This window comes from Haemorhous mexicanus, chromosome 6, assembly GCF_027477595.1.
Source record: "Haemorhous mexicanus isolate bHaeMex1 chromosome 6, bHaeMex1.pri, whole genome shotgun sequence".
In the NCBI taxonomy this organism is placed as follows: Eukaryota; Metazoa; Chordata; class Aves; order Passeriformes; family Fringillidae; genus Haemorhous; species Haemorhous mexicanus.
Genome location: NC_082346.1, coordinates 60021329 through 60038521, shown reverse-complemented (window position 1 = coordinate 60038521; position 17193 = coordinate 60021329). Strand labels below are relative to the sequence as shown.

The window sequence follows — 17193 nt, the reverse complement described above, 5'->3', positions numbered from 1 at the left end:
GCTTCTAGAGCTTGCATTTATTGATGAATTATTTTTATGGTAAATAAATCTACAAAGGGAAAACTTTTCCTACTGTGAAAGTTATAAGAAACAAATTTATATGTCCTTTTCACTTTTGTAAAGCTCAAAGATTTGCACTGAAAATTGTACCTTGAATCTAGTTAATGGTTGGCATTGACTGGTGAGGGGCCACTGGGATGGTGTGAGCATTGTTCACCTGCTAGGTATGTGATTGAAAGAGCTGGAAAGTACAAGGAAAAGATGTTTAGATATTCAACTGGAAAACTGGTGTGGGTTTATTCTTAGCTTTTCATGTATTTGACAATGAAACATTTCTTATTTTACTTAAGTGCTAACGTGCATGATCATACAATATATTGCCTCTTGCTAATTATATGCTGTGTTAGGAATATTAATGCCTGGATGATGTCTGACTGGGAAAAAAAAATCAGCATTAAACCCAGCTTCTGCAGAATTCTGGGCTGAAACTACCCCTGCACACACACAGCTGTCCACACCTTAGAAACAGTCTTATTTTGTTATGGAGAATGCTGCTGTTACAGGTTTTATCAATAAAATAGAAGCAGATGGCTCATGTAGACATGCAAACCCAGCCTCTCTTCCTTTTTGTTCTCTCTGTGGCAGAAAGGAGTGAATATGCATCCAGGAGAGGGAGATGTGCTTGGTTCAGAGCAGGGATGCAGGTGCCTGGTGCATAATGCAGGACTGGCAGGAATGGGAAGTGTCTGCCCTGCCCCTGGTCCCCCTGTCCCTCCACATGGACACAGGGGCTCTGTGGCATTTCAGGGGCTGAAGAGATTCCCATGTCCCACTGATGACTTGGAGTGGCTGTCTGAAACAGAGGCTAGACCAAATTAAGAGAATAAAGTGGGTATTTGTTGAAGGCCTTCACTAGGGACACCTTGGGCAGTCAAAGCCTCTGAGGGGCCACACCCAAGGTGGACAACAGTCACAAGTTTTTCATACAGTTACAAGTTTGGTGCATTTCCATATCAGGGGTTAATCCTCCAATTACAGTTTCAGGTAATGAAGTAATTTACTCCAAGTTTGCCCCCCCACTCACTGTTGTTTGCATCTCTTGGGGCCTGGGACAATGAGGTGTCCTTGGGTTCCAGGCCCAGAGAGGAATTGTTTTGTCTGAATAAAAGGGGAGAACAGCAGCTGACAGGCTGTGGATTTTAGAGTTACACACTAAAGGAGTACAGGACCTGAAACATATAAAACTTAAATCCTAAGGCATCACCATCATGTCTCTGCTTCCCTCTGCATAGAACCATTCAGCCAGCTCTGTGTGGGGAAGGAGAAGTGCTGGCTGTGCCTTTGACATCTGCTCTTCCCTGCTGTCCCATCCAGCCCTGGCAGGAGTTGGGGGAGATGCCCCTCCAGCCCCCTCTGTGGTGGCACCCTGGGCTCAGCATTTCTGCTGCACACCAGGGATGTGTGGGCACAGGGAGTCAGTGTCCCCAGTGTCCCTGCTGTGTGTAGGCACCAGCCTTGCTGCCATCCTGGCTGTGTGCCTGGGGCGTGGAGGGATGTCCCCATGGAAGCTGGGGTGGCCACTTGGTGGAAAAGAAGGTAAGAGTTCAAATGATGAGCTGGAGAGGTGAAACTGGGCCAACAGAGGGTGTGTTAGGGTCTGGTGGCTGCTTTTGTTTGCATCTCCCTTTGGTCAGGATGTGTTTGTGCCTGGTTTACTTCTGCAGGTTGCAGTTGTAATCCCTGCCCACACTAAGATGGAGAGCGATAGAAGCTGAAAAATTCCCAGATTGATGACTTTGAACTGGGGTTAGTTTGTTCCTCTCAGAATAGCAGTGCCAGATTTGAGGGAGACATGAGAAACCACGATTTCTGCAGCCCTGCTGGCACCCACAGGGTTGGCTTTCCAGGACCAGCCCTGAAATAGAGTTTCTTTTTCTGGCAACAGTTGGTAGCTTGGAAATCTTAGCAAAAGCAGCTGATACAAGACATGTCTGAGGACACAGAAAACCCAGCCCAGGGCCCTTCATCTTAAAGACATGGGAGAAATGGGATATGCTGGGAGGCTCAGAGAAACTAGAGAGTTTGGAAAAACTCACCCTCCTTGGTGTGAGCTGGGGATGAAATACATGTTTTGCTAAGGGCTGATGTTTGTGGGTGACCAGGCTCAGCTGAGAGGGCTGGTGGGGTTTGCAGGGTGGGCTGGGGTCTGCTCTGGGCTGCAGCAGTCCCCTAGCAGCTCCTCCAGGCACAGAGGGGGATCCACAGAGCCAGGCACTGTCTGCAGGTTGCCCTGGGGTTTGGGAGCTCAGGTGGGTGCTGCTGCCAGGGTCTGAGCCAGTACCAGGACAGCGTTTTCCTGGCTTGGGTGTGCTAACACTGCTTCACCCCATGCATCTTCTGAAAAACCACTTAAAATTCTCCCTGCCCAATCAACCAGCCTCAGCTCTCCCACCATCTCACCCTACTCCTTCCTCCCCAGTAACCCCAGGATGGGATTCAAGGTGACCCCTGTGGCAGGAAGAAATGATGCATCTGACTCCATTGATATCAGAAGGATAATTAATTACTTTATTATGCTATATTATTCTATACTATATTACACTGCATCTAAACTGAAACTGCACAAGCACTCAACTCAAACAAATCTCCTGACTGACCATCAGGACACAGTTTGCAGAGACTGGTCAAGAAAACAAAACACTCACACCAGATTCTAATCAAGCAAATTCCTTCAGGTAAATAATCTTCCAACACATACCACGTGTTCCAAAACACAGGAGCAGTAAATGAGGTGAGAATTGTTTTGATCATTCTTTTCTCTGCTTCTCTCACTGCTTCTCTCAGGTTCAGAGAATGTCAATCCCACACCCCAGTGCTGAGGGATGCCAGTGATGGCTCTGGAGGGCTCGGGCACTGCTGGGAACACCATGCTCACATTGCTGCTCCTACAGCCTCACCCTGTCCTTGTGGGAGTGTCCTCAGCCTCAGGAGGGTTTTCCCAGGCTGATTCCCAGTTCAGGGCTAACCAGCCCAGGCCTGGTTTCATTCCTGCAGGCAGACTTGCCTGTGACCCTGTGTGAGCCCAGCACACACCAGGATGGAGCTGCTGGCACTGAGCTCAGGGAGAGGCGGCTTGGTGCCAGCACTTGGTCAGCTTGGCCCAAATGAGGCTGCCCATGAATTTGGGAGTAAAACCTCAGGTTTGTGCTCTGTGTACAGCACCACCATGCAAATGCAGGGGCTCAGCACTCCACTTGCTGCTCCTGCTGGGACAGCACTGCTCAGCACGAGCACGTGTGGGCCCCGGCTGTGTTGTGTTTTATCGCTCTGATTATCCTGTCTTTCCTCCAGCTGCATTTTAATTCTTTAGAATGACTTCACCCCTTGGCAAAGCACCAAGTGCTGTTTTGTCAAGACATCTTTTTTTCTTTTTTTTTTTTTTTTCATCCCAATTTTGACCACTTGGCAAAGTCACATTTTTAATGTCAGGAAACTAAGTTTTGAATTTCAGCGAAAGAGTGATATCATTTTTCACGAGAGGGTGAAAGCATTCCCACTTCTCAATCAGCTCAGTGGAGGCTAAAGCTGAGCTGTCTGCCATCTGTCTCCTCGCCAGCCTCTCTTCCACCACCATCACTTTTTAACAGGTTGGCCAATTTCAATCACATTTGAGAGCAGGGTAACTGTCTCAAAGGCAGTTATGCTTCCACAGATTTTGTCAGCTGGCAGAGGATCATTTCCAGAGAAGCAGAAAGGAGTGGGTTTGATGGCCAAGGGTCAGTGAGCTGGCTCATTGTGACAGCTCCAGCATGTGCTGCCTCTGGTCGAGCTGGGGGTGTCCAAGGGAACATGGTGGAATTTGGTTGGGGATGTGGGGAGAGTATAGGGGTAAAGAAGACAGATATGTAGGAAAATGAATTTCATTTTTCCTGCTCTTCCCCGGCTTGTTTCGGAAGGTTTAAAAAAGTTTTTTCTCAAATGTTAAAAGGTAAAAGAAAAAAATTAAAATAACAACAAATTTTCTTGTACAATGATTTGGAAAAGAGAGGTGAAAAATAGTGTTCTAGTATAGAAAGAACAGAAAGAGAAAGAGCTGTCTGCATTTTAGATGGAGGCAGGATTAGCCTCTGAAGGCATCTGGTCCTTCTGAGGCTGGCCAACCACTGGGAGGCTTGAACAGGGTCCAGAAACTGGAGCTACTCATCTTCATTTGCTGTGACAAGCCAATGGCTGGGAGAGCTTTTGAGGGCCTGTGTCTGAGTGGGCCAGGCCAAGGATAAAACCTAGCCCAGGATGCAGCTCCTCACACCTGAAAACTTCTCAGGTACAAATGAAGAACATTTTGGGTGCATTTTATCTTTTGAAAATACCTTCTGCATGCTGTGTTTAGAAATGCAGCACCTGTGTAGGTATATGCAGCCTGGGAGGGCTGGTGCTTTTCTACACACATCTTTTGAATGTTTGGTGCTTGAATTCAAAAGTGCACATTAATTTAATTCATTTCAGTTTTTTAAACACTTGACTTGAGAAGACATAACTGCTTTGAAATGAAGGAACTGATTTTTTTTTTTTTCTAATTCTGTGAGACAGTTAAAGTAAATGCAAATGTTCTAGGGTTTTATATTTCCAACTGCTCTAAACCATTTAAAAACATGTATTTGTTATAGCACTGAATATGTCAGGCAATCCTGCTTTCGAAAAACTAAAATGAAAGGAAAAAGCTGCACTTCTATTGTCTGCCTGTCCAGGCTTTATCTTGTGCAGCACACATTTAAAATCTTATCTTCTCAAATATTATCCCTGTCAATAGAGACTTTGGTCCCAGTTCATGGGTCTGTTTAATTTCTGCTGCACTAAAACACTGTGTGAGTCAGCTGGGCAGTGACCAGGAATCCCTGGCAGAGGGGAAAACTCTCCAGACAAGGAGAGGGGGTGATTTCTTGAGCTTCCATGGCAGGAGGAAGGAGCTGGGACAGGGTGAGATGGAGCATCTTCTCTTCTTCCTGATGGAGGTCCCTTTGAGCCAGCGGAACAGAGCTGGTCTACACTGGCAGGGGATCTGCTTCCCTGCACTCTCTGCCCCCTTGGGAAGTGGGCAAAGAAAAGCAGCTACACTTGGATTGTGGAAGAATTTCCTCAGGGCTGATCAGGGGATGGAAACACTGCTTGGATCCAGCTGAGGAAACACAGCTGCCCTTTTGGCTGTGTACTGCCTGCTAGCAAGTCCTGCTTTTGTGCTGACAGGAGAGGGGAAGATGTGTCTTTGCAGTAGAAATTGTCTTGATAGTTAGAAAAAAATGCAGTAAATTCCACAGAGATTGGAGTGAGTGATGCTGTCGTTCATTCAGCTCTTAGGCATGGAGTAGGTGCTTCTGTGTCTTCCTTTTCTATCTCTGCTACAGAAGGGATGTTACTGAATTAATTACAACATCTTTGTGAAGAGCTGAAGAATTGCTCAAGTCCTCCATTCAGCAGTAGAGAAATGTCAGATTCACCTCACAGTAAATTTAACATTACACCAACCTGAACTACTGCTACTGACAGCATAATAATAAGGCAGGTAATCAAAATCAATTAAATTCTAGTGCCTTCCTATTGTCCTAGAAAATTCAAATTTGAAATTGGTTGGAGTTTCATTTGACTTCTCAATAAAAGAAGCAGAGCTTCAGAGATAATTTGAAGTAAATATGTGGCCCTGAGTGATCTTTCCTCAAGCTGCAAAGACCAGGGGAACCATGTGTGCCCATGTTTGTGCACACTGAGTACCAAATGCAGCCAGAGGATCCAAGTCAAGGGAATAACTGATCTGAGGCTGCTGCACTGACATGTGCTAGCTGAGTCTCAGGCTTGCCAAGACCCAGTTTGTTAAAGTTTGGGTGAGATATTGATCCAGGTGGATGCCAAATGCAGTGTGCCTCTATTCCCACTGTCTAAGATGGAAGAGGACAAAGCCTGCTGCAAAATCCTCCGCAGAACCTTCATGGTGCAATCAGAGGGAGGGGAACTCCCTGTGTCCTTCCAGCAGTGACATGACCTGATAGAATATGCATTAGACATCTTACAGATCACAGGGGAACAGGGAATTGCTCAGGAGCTCCAAAGGCTCCATGAATATGTCAAAATTAATATGTTCCATTGCACCTTGCCTTGTTTTTGGCACTGTTTAAGCCTTTGAGTCACCTTTAGTACCAGGATGGGAGGTGGCAGTAGTTGTTTTGGAAGTGTTCAAGGTAAGGCTGGATGGGGCTTGGAGCAACTTGGTGTAGTGAGAAGTGTCCCTGCCCATGGCAGGGGGTGGAACAAGAGGATCTTTAAGGTCCCTTCCAACCCAAACCATTCTGAGATTCTCTGGGCTGGACTGAGTGACTGCTTGGATAGGGAGGCTGTGGCATGAACGTGAGTCTGTCAGGAGCAGCAGTGTCCTCCGTGGTAGTTGTGAGGAAATAGGCACAGCTGACAGGTGCAGAGGAAAATTTATTGTCTAGAGACGTTTCTTCTTGCAGAAAAGCCCTGATCAAAGCCCAGGCTTGGTGCTGGGGCTGACCTAAGCCAGTGTTGTGCCAGTGCAGCCATTGGCACCAATCTGGCTGTCCAGAAAAGCTTGTCTTGTGCAACTCCTTTTCATTCTGGGAGTGACCCACTTCTTCCAGGGAAGGTCACTACACATAGCTGGTGTATGTTTTAAAAAATAATTCTTTTTATTTTTTTTTACTTTCCTGTCTGCCAGTATTTACATACAGAACTAGGCTTTCAGTAAAAGGGATTTCCCCTCTTTCTGCACACTGTATTATACAGGTAAGATTTTGCTGACTCCTTTTAATCTTTTTCTGGGTGGACCCTTGGTTGTGAGGAAAGACAGAGCCTGGTATCCCACCCACTGCCCTAAGGAGTGTGCTCAGCAGTAAAATCTGTCTGAGATGCAGGAGCTATCCTACCCCACAGTGACCTGCTCTTTCATTTGAGAAGAAGTCTGGGCTGTATTGCTGTGCAGCTTTTTATTCCAAAGCAATCCAATTTCTGGCCATGGGATCATGGGTGTAAGTGCCAGGGTGGGACCCAGGGCACCGTGGTGGAACATCCCAAAAGCTCAGGGGAAAAAGTGGGCCAGGATCTGATGGAGGGAAAAGGGAGAATCATAAATAAGGAGGGAAGAGGAACATGACCCAGTAAGAGAGCAGAAGAGCTCGGCTCTCTGCCAGAAGAACCAAACTGGACTCCTCTCCCTCCAGCCCTTCCAGGCATTCGGTTGTATTTCTCCCGGTCTTGCTCAGAAGCGAGCAGAGCTCTCTCCCTCTCAGCGCCGCAACGAGCGCCGGGCACCTCCACGGCTGCCGGCCCGCTCCGCGCATCCCTCAGCCCGCCCTGACGGGAGGTTTTATGGTCCCCCTTGCCCGCCCCCTCCCCGGGCTGCTCCCCCCTCCCGGTTCTGCCCTTTCACGTCCCCATCCTCTGCAGCTCCTCACCGCCTGTCCAGCTCTGAGCAGCGGCGCCCGCTCCATCCTCCGGCTCACCCCGCAGCCCGGCCCGGCGCGGCCCGGCGCGGAGCGTCCCGGTGGCGGGACCCGCTCCTCCCTCCTCCCCTCTTCCTCCTCCCTCTCTCCCTCCCTTCCTCCCCGCGGCCTCGAGTCGCGCCAGTGATGGAGAGAGCGTCACCGTCTCCTAGCAACGCTCCTAGCAACGCTCCTAGCAACCGGGCAACATCTGCTCCCGCTGGACCAATCCGCGCGGGGAACATCTGGGCACCCACCTCCGCGGGCTGCGGCCGGGAGGTGATGCGCTCCTCAGTGGCTGCAGGGACCCGCAGGAGCTGCCACCACCGCCGCCGCCGCCGCCAGCAGCACCGCCGCCACCTCCTCCAGGAGCAGCGAGGGAAGGACGGAGCAGCCCTCCCTCTGGAGCCGGGGCTCGCTGGGTGAGTGCCACTGAGCCGGCGGTGCCCGGGGCCAGCGAGCGGCGGGGTTGCCCGTGTCAGCGAGGTGGTGCGGGGCTTTGCTGGTGGGATCTGCTCCAAAGGGTTGAGCAGGCGGCTGCCGGCGTGGAGTAAGTTTTGCGTTTGTTTGGGAGCTCTCGTGGCTTTGCTGCAGCGTGGGAGAGGGAAGAGCCAAGAGGGAGGCTCCGCGCGTCCCGCAGTGCCACGGGCAGAGGTGCTGCTGCTCTGCCGGACTCTAGAAAAGGTCATTTTGATCAGAGTCCTCTTTTTACAGTCAGAGCTGGACTCTGAAAAGTAACCATAGCTCCTCTTTCCATCGCCTGTTAATGCTGTCATCCTCTGGGATGACACAGCTGTCTAAATTTAGTTGTCTTATAGCTGCGAGACACGAGTACACACACATACCAGCTCTCCCTTCCTTTCTCTCTTGCAGGATTTAGACATGTCTAATTTCGTTCATGTATTCAAAAAGTCTGAATGTCTCTGGCACACAAGTGTAAAAGTGCAGAGTTTAGGTATACATGTATCTGTTATGGGTTTTTTCCCCCATGAGAGTGGGAGATGTTCTTACTACAGCGTGCCAAATACTTCACCCGGAAGGCAAGGCATCAGCCTGGAAAATGTATGTCAGGCAAACTGAAATGTGTACCCTGTTAAAGAGAAATGGGAATCTGACTTTCCCCAGACCCGTACTGCTCTGCAGGCACTGTTGAGTGTCTATGATAGAAAATTAATGCTGCTACTCAAAATAATGGCATGGTTTTAATAGTAGCCCTTTAGCTTTCCTCTGAGGTTGACAAGAATTAATGGAGAAAATAATGTGCCATTTTAAGAGGTGATTGGGACAGAATTAATGTTCTAGCTCCAGAAACATCCGGATATTTATTTTAGAGGAGCAAGCTGTATTTTTGCAGCATTTGCTCTGAGTGGATTAGAGCTACACCACTGAGAGACTGAAATGTGGGGTTTTTTTCTTAATGTTTTATCTGTTTCCCTGGTGTGTGAAAGGGACTCCAGAAAGCAAGGTCAAAGTTAGAGAATTGGGTGTAACATCAGAAGTCTTATTTATCCCTGTTAGTAAGCCCTGTGGGGATGCTGAAATAGCACTTTGTCCTCTTGTGGTCCAGCTGCTCGCCGTGCTTGTCCTGATTTTGCCACCTGAGCCATGTGTGTTTCTCCTTGATCCACCACGGCAGGTGACCGTTCAGCAGTGCCGTGCTGCCAGAAATGCTCGCTGAGCCCGTGCGAGGGGGAAATCTTACCAGAACTGCTGAGATTACCCCAGAACGACCCTTTGCAGACTGACTCCGCATCCTCAGGTAACTAACAAGTTTGCAAACTTCAGCTGGTTGGGCTGAGTGAGGGAAATTACCGGGATTAATGTCGAAAGGGGGTGTACCTGGAATTATTATTGCATTCTACTGGGGAAAGCAGCGGGACTCTGAGGAGGGAGACAGGAATAGTCACTCAGCCATTAATCTCATGCCTTCATGCCCTCACGAGAGCTATTTAGATGCTTGTGCCTTGTACACATGTGTGCCCAGGGAGAATCTGCAATTAGGGAGGTCTGCAGAGCAATCAGCAAACTAAAAGGCGGTTTTAAAGTGCAAAGCCAGCAGACAGGAGTGCGGCTGGGGGTCCCCAGCTCCCCGTGAGGCAATGAAAGGGGGCTTGCTCTGGCTGATAAGGCTCGATGTGCTAGAAGGGCTGCCATCGATTGGCAGCCGCATGAAATCCTGGGGCTGGCATGTGTTTTCGATCCACATGTTCATCTGCCTGTGGTCTGGTAGCTTTGCATTATCAGTTGGGAATCCCACAGTGGGACCAGCTGCTGATGCTGCCCTAGGAGAGGAGAAAAGCAGCAGAAGAGCATGTGAAACCAGGAGCACGTTTCAGCTGAGCACCCCCTAATTGCGAGTGCACTGAAGGTTGAGACGGGGGAGTTTATCACCGCACTTTGACAGCAGAAGCAAGGACGTGATGATACGTCCTGCCATGTCAAAGTCACGTCTCCCGCTGATAATAAAGGCCGGTTTCTGTGCGCTCAGAAGCCTCAGGTTTTGTGTTTGAGCACGCAAGGGATGCTCAGCGAAGGTCTCCGTCTCAGGCAGCTGTAGCTCGCATATTGATCTCTCTCCTTCAGGCTGCGATAGGAGCCCTGCAGGGCAGCGGCACATTTGAGTCACCAGCTCGGGGCGCAGCTCGGCGGGGCTGGCTCGGCCAGCCGGCTCCGCGCTCACCCCCTGCAGATGTCTGCACCAACAACAAAACAGCATCGATTCGCACGAGCCCTTTCTCTGCAGCGCTGAGCAGGCAGGGAGGAATTTTCTTCCCGAGGAAAGGCAGGGGAGGTGCGGGAGCAGGCAGGTGAGGGGATGCTCCCAAGGGCTCACGTAGCAAGTTCTGTGACGGGGCTGCTGCGCAGAGCCGGGGCTTGCAGACCCTTCTCTGTTGTTTGAAATGCAAAAGCCCAAGCTTAGGTGGTTTTTTCCCTGGATGTTCAATCATTTTTTAAACTCCGTCTTAGCTCCTGTCTCGGCTAGGCTGCAGCCCGGTGGAAATCGCCCGGCATTATTTCATACCGAGGAGGGGCTGCTGTCACTGGGGCGATGCAGGAGCGCAGGTGAAGCGACTTTGCTGCAATTTGCAGTTCAAATGTGAAGTTGCCATGATATAAATCTATTTCCAATCCAATTTAGATAAGACAGCCCTCTGTCCAAACACGCCTAATAACTCTGCGAGTACCACACCACAGAGCACCATAATTATTCCCGGAGAAATAAACAGGAACGGACCCATTTTGCTCTGTTGAAAGTACAATTAAAACCCTTGCGAAGCTGACCCTGAGAGCTCCCAGCCTGAGACAGAGGCGTCTATTCCCCCACTGCCGCGCGTGGGATTTCTATTCCGAACTTCCATTAGCGCTAATGGCAGCTCCAGCCGATGCGCTGTGCATTCCGAGCAGGCACCGGCGGGATGCAAACATCGGGCAGCGGCAGAGCCCGCCCCGGGGCTGCCGAGCCCCCCAGCACCGCCCGCCGGTGCAAATTGCAGCGAGCCCTCGGGGAGCAGCGGAGGGCGGGGGGCTGAGCGCTGCCGGGGTGCTGGGTGAGCGTTCCCGACGCTCATCCAGGCTGGAAGGACAAAGCTCAGGCTCGGGACTCAGCGCTGTGCTGGTTGGTCCCCGTGGGGAGGTTTGGCCCCGTGCCTTGACTTGTGGTGTAGCGCTGGAGAAAACGTAATGTGATTAAGATGTATCTGTCTCTGAGCTTGAGTGAGGCAGAGGCAGTGACTCATAGCACCTTGCTGGAGCTGTCAAAACACTTGGCTCGCGAGAATAGCCTTCTACACGAAAAGCACTGATTCAATATGTTTATATTTAAACAAAACACGAAGGGTCTGATTCACTGCGGCATTACTACAGCCTCGGGTGGCTGTAACCCCAGCCAAGCAGCTCCCAGGCACGCACAGAGCCTGACTTCCAACGAGGGTTAGAGAAAGGCTGGGTCCTTGAGAGCCTCCTGCATGGAGAAGGGTCCCTGGAGGGCTTCAGCATCGCTGCTGGTGTTGAGGGCATGGTGCAAGGGTGCAGTTGGTGCTCTCGTTCCCCTGAACCTGCAGAGACATCTGTGGGCACCAGCAGCATGATGGTGATGAAATGAGCAGTGGTGGGATGGCAGCTGCGCTGACCACAAGAGCAGACCCTGAACTTCTCTTGAGCAGCCCTGGGGTGGGATTTGAGTGCCTCCATCTCACTGTCTCACCCTGCAGGTGTGCAGGCAGCACCCCTTCCCTCCCGGGGAGCTGAGCCACCTGCGACAGCCCCGGGAGCTGCTGAGCTGGGGAAGTGGGTGCTCCAAGCTCTGCAGATTTGGAGCTGCTGCCGGGATTTGCTGACAGATGGTGTGGTGTTGAGCAGCTTGGGGCGACTTTGCTCCTCAAATGTAGTTTTTCATTTAAAACTGGGAACACATTTCAAGCCAAACTTATGGCCTAGAGATGCCCATAGTGTTTGCTTGGTTGTTGTTTCCCTTCCTTGCTCCTAAACTAAGTTGTGGGTGTTGGGGTGAGGGGATTGTGACAACTTTGCTGCTTTAGCTGATGAAAGATCTTTAGGAATTTAAATTCAGCCAACCAAGGGCGTGTCCCAGGCTGGTGCTGAACCTAACCCCAGAAAGGGGATGCCAGCTGGGTGCTCAATGAACCCTCTGCCAGGATGGTCATATGTGTCCCTCAGCAAAATACAATTTTTCTGTCTGCTCCTGCCAGCCAGAACCAGCCTCCAGCCTGTGGCATGTGCAAACCCACAGCTCTCCTTCCCTCCCAGCCACAGGCTGCCAGAGCTCCTTCCCTTGTCCCAGCTCCCTGATGTCTCCTGTACCAGCTGTGCTCAGGGGATGCTGAATTTCAGTCACTTTCCATCTCTGGGGCAGGGAGCAGAATTCCCGTGGCCTGGAGCAGCAAGAGAGAGTTTTGCATGGAGCTGGGGGAGCTGCAGAACTCAGCTGAGATGCTCTGCATGCCGTGGTTGTCTGTACTCAGGGTGATTTTTTGCTTCCTCTGCATACAGGCAGTGGTAGGGCTGTGCTTCCAGCCTTTTCCCTGAAAAGCACTAGGGAGTGTGTTTTAGCATTTAGAGGTTTGGTTTGAGGGAAGGGACCTACCTGTGGGCTGGCTTTGGCTCCTTTCCCAGCCCTGACAGCCTGGGTGGCTAAGGGAATGTCACTTCATCTGTCTGTACCTTTGTCTTCCTCAGAGCAGTGTGAGGAAAGCTGTCATGTTCTCCCATCCCGTGGCACTGGGAGATAAAAGCATTTGTTGTTGTGCTCAGATAACACAGCACAGTGGGGTTTCACCTAGGAGAACATGATATCAGAGTAATTAAATATCCAGGCTGCCCAGGCTCTGGTGTAACTCAAATATTGGAATGAAACCTGCAAGCAGAGAAGGTTGCTGCACATGAATTCAAACCTGTGTTTGCAGCTGCTCAATGCCAGTGGAGTGGTGAAGACCACAGCCCTGCCCTTGCCCTTGAGAGCTGAGGTGGGTGCTGGGAGCATCTCTGACGTGTGTGATGGTCCAGGGCAAATAGAACCTTGACAACCTTGGCAGTGTGGTCCCACTGTAAGAGCAATAATCCCTCTCCTGGAGAAATGCTGCTCTGAAGTGCAGCCCATGTGCTGATGGGTCCCAGAGCAGGGCTGAGGGGCTTTGACTCCAAATGGGGTGTTACTCCACCAGTCAGTTTTCTGCACAGACCTGCAGAATTCTTCATGGAAAACCTCCATCCTCACAGACTTAAAATTCAGTGAGAAAATGCAAGAATCCTCTCACTGAAGGGATTTCTTCTTCAGCCCCTTCTTGTGGGTTTTTGATGTAGAGGAAGGAAGGAAGGACACATTGCTCCTTCCTGCCAGTGAAGGAGAGATGCTGTCAGTGCCTGGAATGGTTGTATGTTGAATGATGCTGGGTATCTCAGCACCCCCAGCAGCAGCTGAGAATCAAGGAGCCCCTCATGCCACATGGAAGGATCCTTCCAGCAACATGAGGTCTGTGTTCTGGCTGTGCAATACATTATTGCTTTTCTATTGTGCCAGGGAACCAAACCCTTCATTTCTTCAGAAAATCTAAGTTTCAAATGCTCCCATAAAGAGATGCCAATATGGGGAAGAAAATATTTTCCATAGCACCTGACTTTGAGTTATTGTGTGAAGTGTCTCTGGATACTTTCTTCTCCTGGATTGCCTTTAGATATCAGTGTAATAAAGTTTTGGTGGGGTTTTTTTGTTTTGTTTCTTTTTGTTTGTTTGTTTTTTTAAAGTACATTAAAAAGCAAATAACAGATATTTCTTATAAAAAGCAGGGCTTGGGAGGAGATTGTGCCTCCCAGAAATGCACAGGGCTCCTAGTGTTTTCTGGTGAATGGCCAAGCAAAGCCCAGTCCTGGCTCTCACAGGGACCCAGTGCTCTCCAGGCTGAGTACCACTGCCATTATGGACCTCATTAAGATGCTGAATTAGCACCATGTCACCTTTCCAAGGAGATGAGCAGGTTCAGATGAGGCAGCCCAGAGAGCCCTGGCCCTCTGCAGGGCTCAGCTCTGGAGGAACAGACCTCTCCTGGGCTCTTGCCACAGGACAAAAGCCCAATAATTCCTTTTCTTATCCCAAATGTTGACCCTCCGTCCTCTGTGCCCTGCAAAACTGAAGCCCCCCGGAGAACAAGCCCACTCCATCACCCTCCCACTGAACTGGGGCTCTCCTGCTCTTCTGAGCCAACACCACCATCTAGTGCATGCACTCTGCATTGGTTTTCCAGGGAAGCCACAGAGCTCTGTGCGTTCTGAATGGAAATCAAACCCCAATCCCCGGCCCACAAACCCCACAGCAGGGCACAGGCTCCCCTGTCCTGCACACAGGTGGCCCCATCCTGGTCCCTCCTGCAGTGCACGGTGACATTCCCATCTCGGGCATCTCCTGCCTGCTCTGTGGGGCTGTGGCTGGCCCCGACACCCACTCAGCTGTAGGACCAGCCTGTGCCCAGTGCTGTGGTGGTCACTCCAGAGAGGGGAGAGGGGCTGGCTGTGCTGGCAAGCCTCAGGGTGGCTGTTTCAGAGGCAGCTTCACATTTGCCAACCTCTCAACTGTTTTTCCAGCTGGTTGAGGGCTGCAGGCTGAGTGTTGTCCCCCTCTGGACCCCTCCTTGCCCTGCACACCCCAGACTGTGATGCTGCAGCCACCTTGGCCATTACTGACTTTCCTTTTCCTCTTTTGTGCAGAGCTGATCTGATCGGGGCCTACCAAAGACATTAACGACGTCGAAAGTAGCTTACTTTAAGAGAAAATATGCAGAAGAAGAACATTTACATCAAGATTACCATGAGTATTGTCCAAAAGTGAGTATCTCCCTCACTCCAGACCCCAACCCTTCCCCTAATTTCATTCCTTGAAAGAATACCATGAGTATTGTCCAAAACAGAGTATCTCCCTAACTCCAGACCCCCACCCTCCCCCTAATTTCATTCCTTGATGCTAAAGACCCACCCATTTACTCCCCAGCACCTGATACTACCAGAGGACCGGACTTGTATCCTAAAACTGTCTCTCCAGAAACTCCGCTTCCTGGACGACCCCGAAGCCTATCTCCGTAGGTCTGTATTAATTAACAATCTGTTGAGGAAGATCCACCTAGAGACAGAGAGGGAGAGCTATGAATACTTTAAGGAGGCTCCGTGCTATAGGACTGCCTACTCTGACGCACGAAAACGGCTGAAGCTGATGGTGCAGGAGTGCTGTTCCCAGTCGCTCTATTATGAAGAGCTGCACTCGTATCGCATCGTGCCTTACTCCGCAGAGAGCGCCGTCTACGGCATGGGCTACACGGGCAGCCACCTGGAGCAAAATTCTCAGTTGCTTATTTATAAAATGAATTAAAAGTAGCTGTTAGACCCACTGATGTTTGTTTCTGAATGCTTGGACTGCTTGTTGAGGTGTTGAGGTGAGGCACTAATTGCAGATGTGTTTGCCATCGGGAGGCGGAGAGGGAGCTGAGTGGAAGGTGCTTTGGATAATGCTCTGTTAACCCCCCCGGTGTGAAGCAGCTTGCTGTACACACAGAGAGGTGCAATACAGAGGTCCTAAACCTGCAGAGACTGCGTGCAAGGCGGTTTGTAGAAACAAAGCTGCACTTAAAGTTACCTGTGTGTAGATACGGATGCTCCGAATCCCTTTCACAGTTAAATTCCGCCATCCCCGGTGCAAGGGGAGCCCCCGAAGCAGTGGAGTAGTCTAACAGTGAGGAGTAGAACACAAGTTATCTGCTGTAAAGGTATAGACAGAAAGTTTCTTTGAGAATTGCTTTGACCATGAAGGAGTCAGTGCCAAAGGAATCAGTCTTTAGCTTAGGATTTTCAGAGACTGAACTCGCTTGCTACTTACAGACACTCTGTACTGAGATTTGCAAGGGTTTGTGGGTTGGTTTTTTAAAAAAATAATTGCATTCACTTTTTACTTATATTATCTCTTAGCTGGTATCTACTTTGCTACTTTAATACAAACCAGAATGACTCACAGGAAAGATTGTTTCTTCAGCCCATCATCAGTGTTCCCTTAACTTCATTTGCCTCTTTCCCTAGCTGTTTCCCTGAATACTTCTTTGCATGCTAATTCGCTGTTTGGCCCGAGGTTCACACTGGTGCTAGGGAATAGACAGCAATTTCTTTTTATGTGGACTATAAAAGGCAGAAAACAATGATAACTCTCATAGATAGAGAATGAATGTATCTGACAGATGATGGTAAGACCTCAGAGGCTCTCCTGATAAAACTGCTCAGCATTAGTAAAAGTGTTTCAGGTTAAGTGAAATGTCTAACTTCAATCTGGGAATTAACTTTAAAATATGTAAATATATATATTTCACAAGCTATGGCATGTGGGATGTTCAGCAAATGGAATGACTACAAGTGGAAAGTTTCACAGCTGCCAAAGCTACGTCATGAAAATACCAAAGAGTAACATTGGGGAAAAGATGAAGCTCCAGCAATGGGGTCAGAAGCAGAGATTGCACTATAATTTGGGGGAATGTGATTAATGAGCCTGTAAATTAGCTGTCAGGGACTTGCATCCCAGAACTGCTGAACAAATACACAAGATGGTTCAAAGCCTGTCAAAGTCCTACAGGTCTGTTGGCTTTGCCTCGCTGGCTATCACCACTTTAAAGCTTTAAAACAAAGTAAATAATAGTGCACACTCAGCTGGAGGCAGATATATATATATATACATATATATATACATATATATCTAAGAACCAAACTTTTTATTTGTTTTGAAAGGCTTTGCTCTCGCAGATGTGGCTGATGCTATTTCTGAAGCATTATATAGTGTGAACAAATACTGTGGCTTGCCAGGAATGTGCTTTTTGTGTCAGATTCCTCCTGTCACCCTGCTCAGAGCACCCTGGTCGTGTGTCACACATATCATCACAGCTCCCAGGCACGTGTTAGTGCTGGAGAAAAGGCAAAAGCAGAAAGGTGTGAAGAACAAAGTTGACTCTGGTATCAGTAGTTAGAAGTCAGTACAGGTTTAGGAGACAGAAGGAAGCAGTAAAAACCAGATTTTTTTTTTTTTAATTAAAAAAAAATAACGTCAGCAGTGTAATTCAAAACAAGGATAACCTGCAAACTGGAGAATATAAACATCTCAGATACTGTGGGAAGGCTGAAAAAACAGGGCAGTACTGTTTGGGAGGTGCTGCTAGTCATGATG

At 49.4% G+C, this 17193-nt stretch overlaps 1 long non-coding RNA gene across 1 annotated transcript; it reads left to right on the top strand.

Annotated features, from left to right (window-relative positions):
• Window positions 1–9132: 9132 nt before the first annotated feature.
• LOC132329421 (uncharacterized) lies at window positions 9133–16437 on the top strand. The gene is made up of 3 exons (XR_009487067.1): window positions 9133–9249; window positions 14709–14825; window positions 14989–16437. It is a non-coding gene; the product is annotated as an uncharacterized LOC132329421 (long non-coding RNA).
• The last annotated feature ends 756 nt before the right edge of the window (window positions 16438–17193 follow it).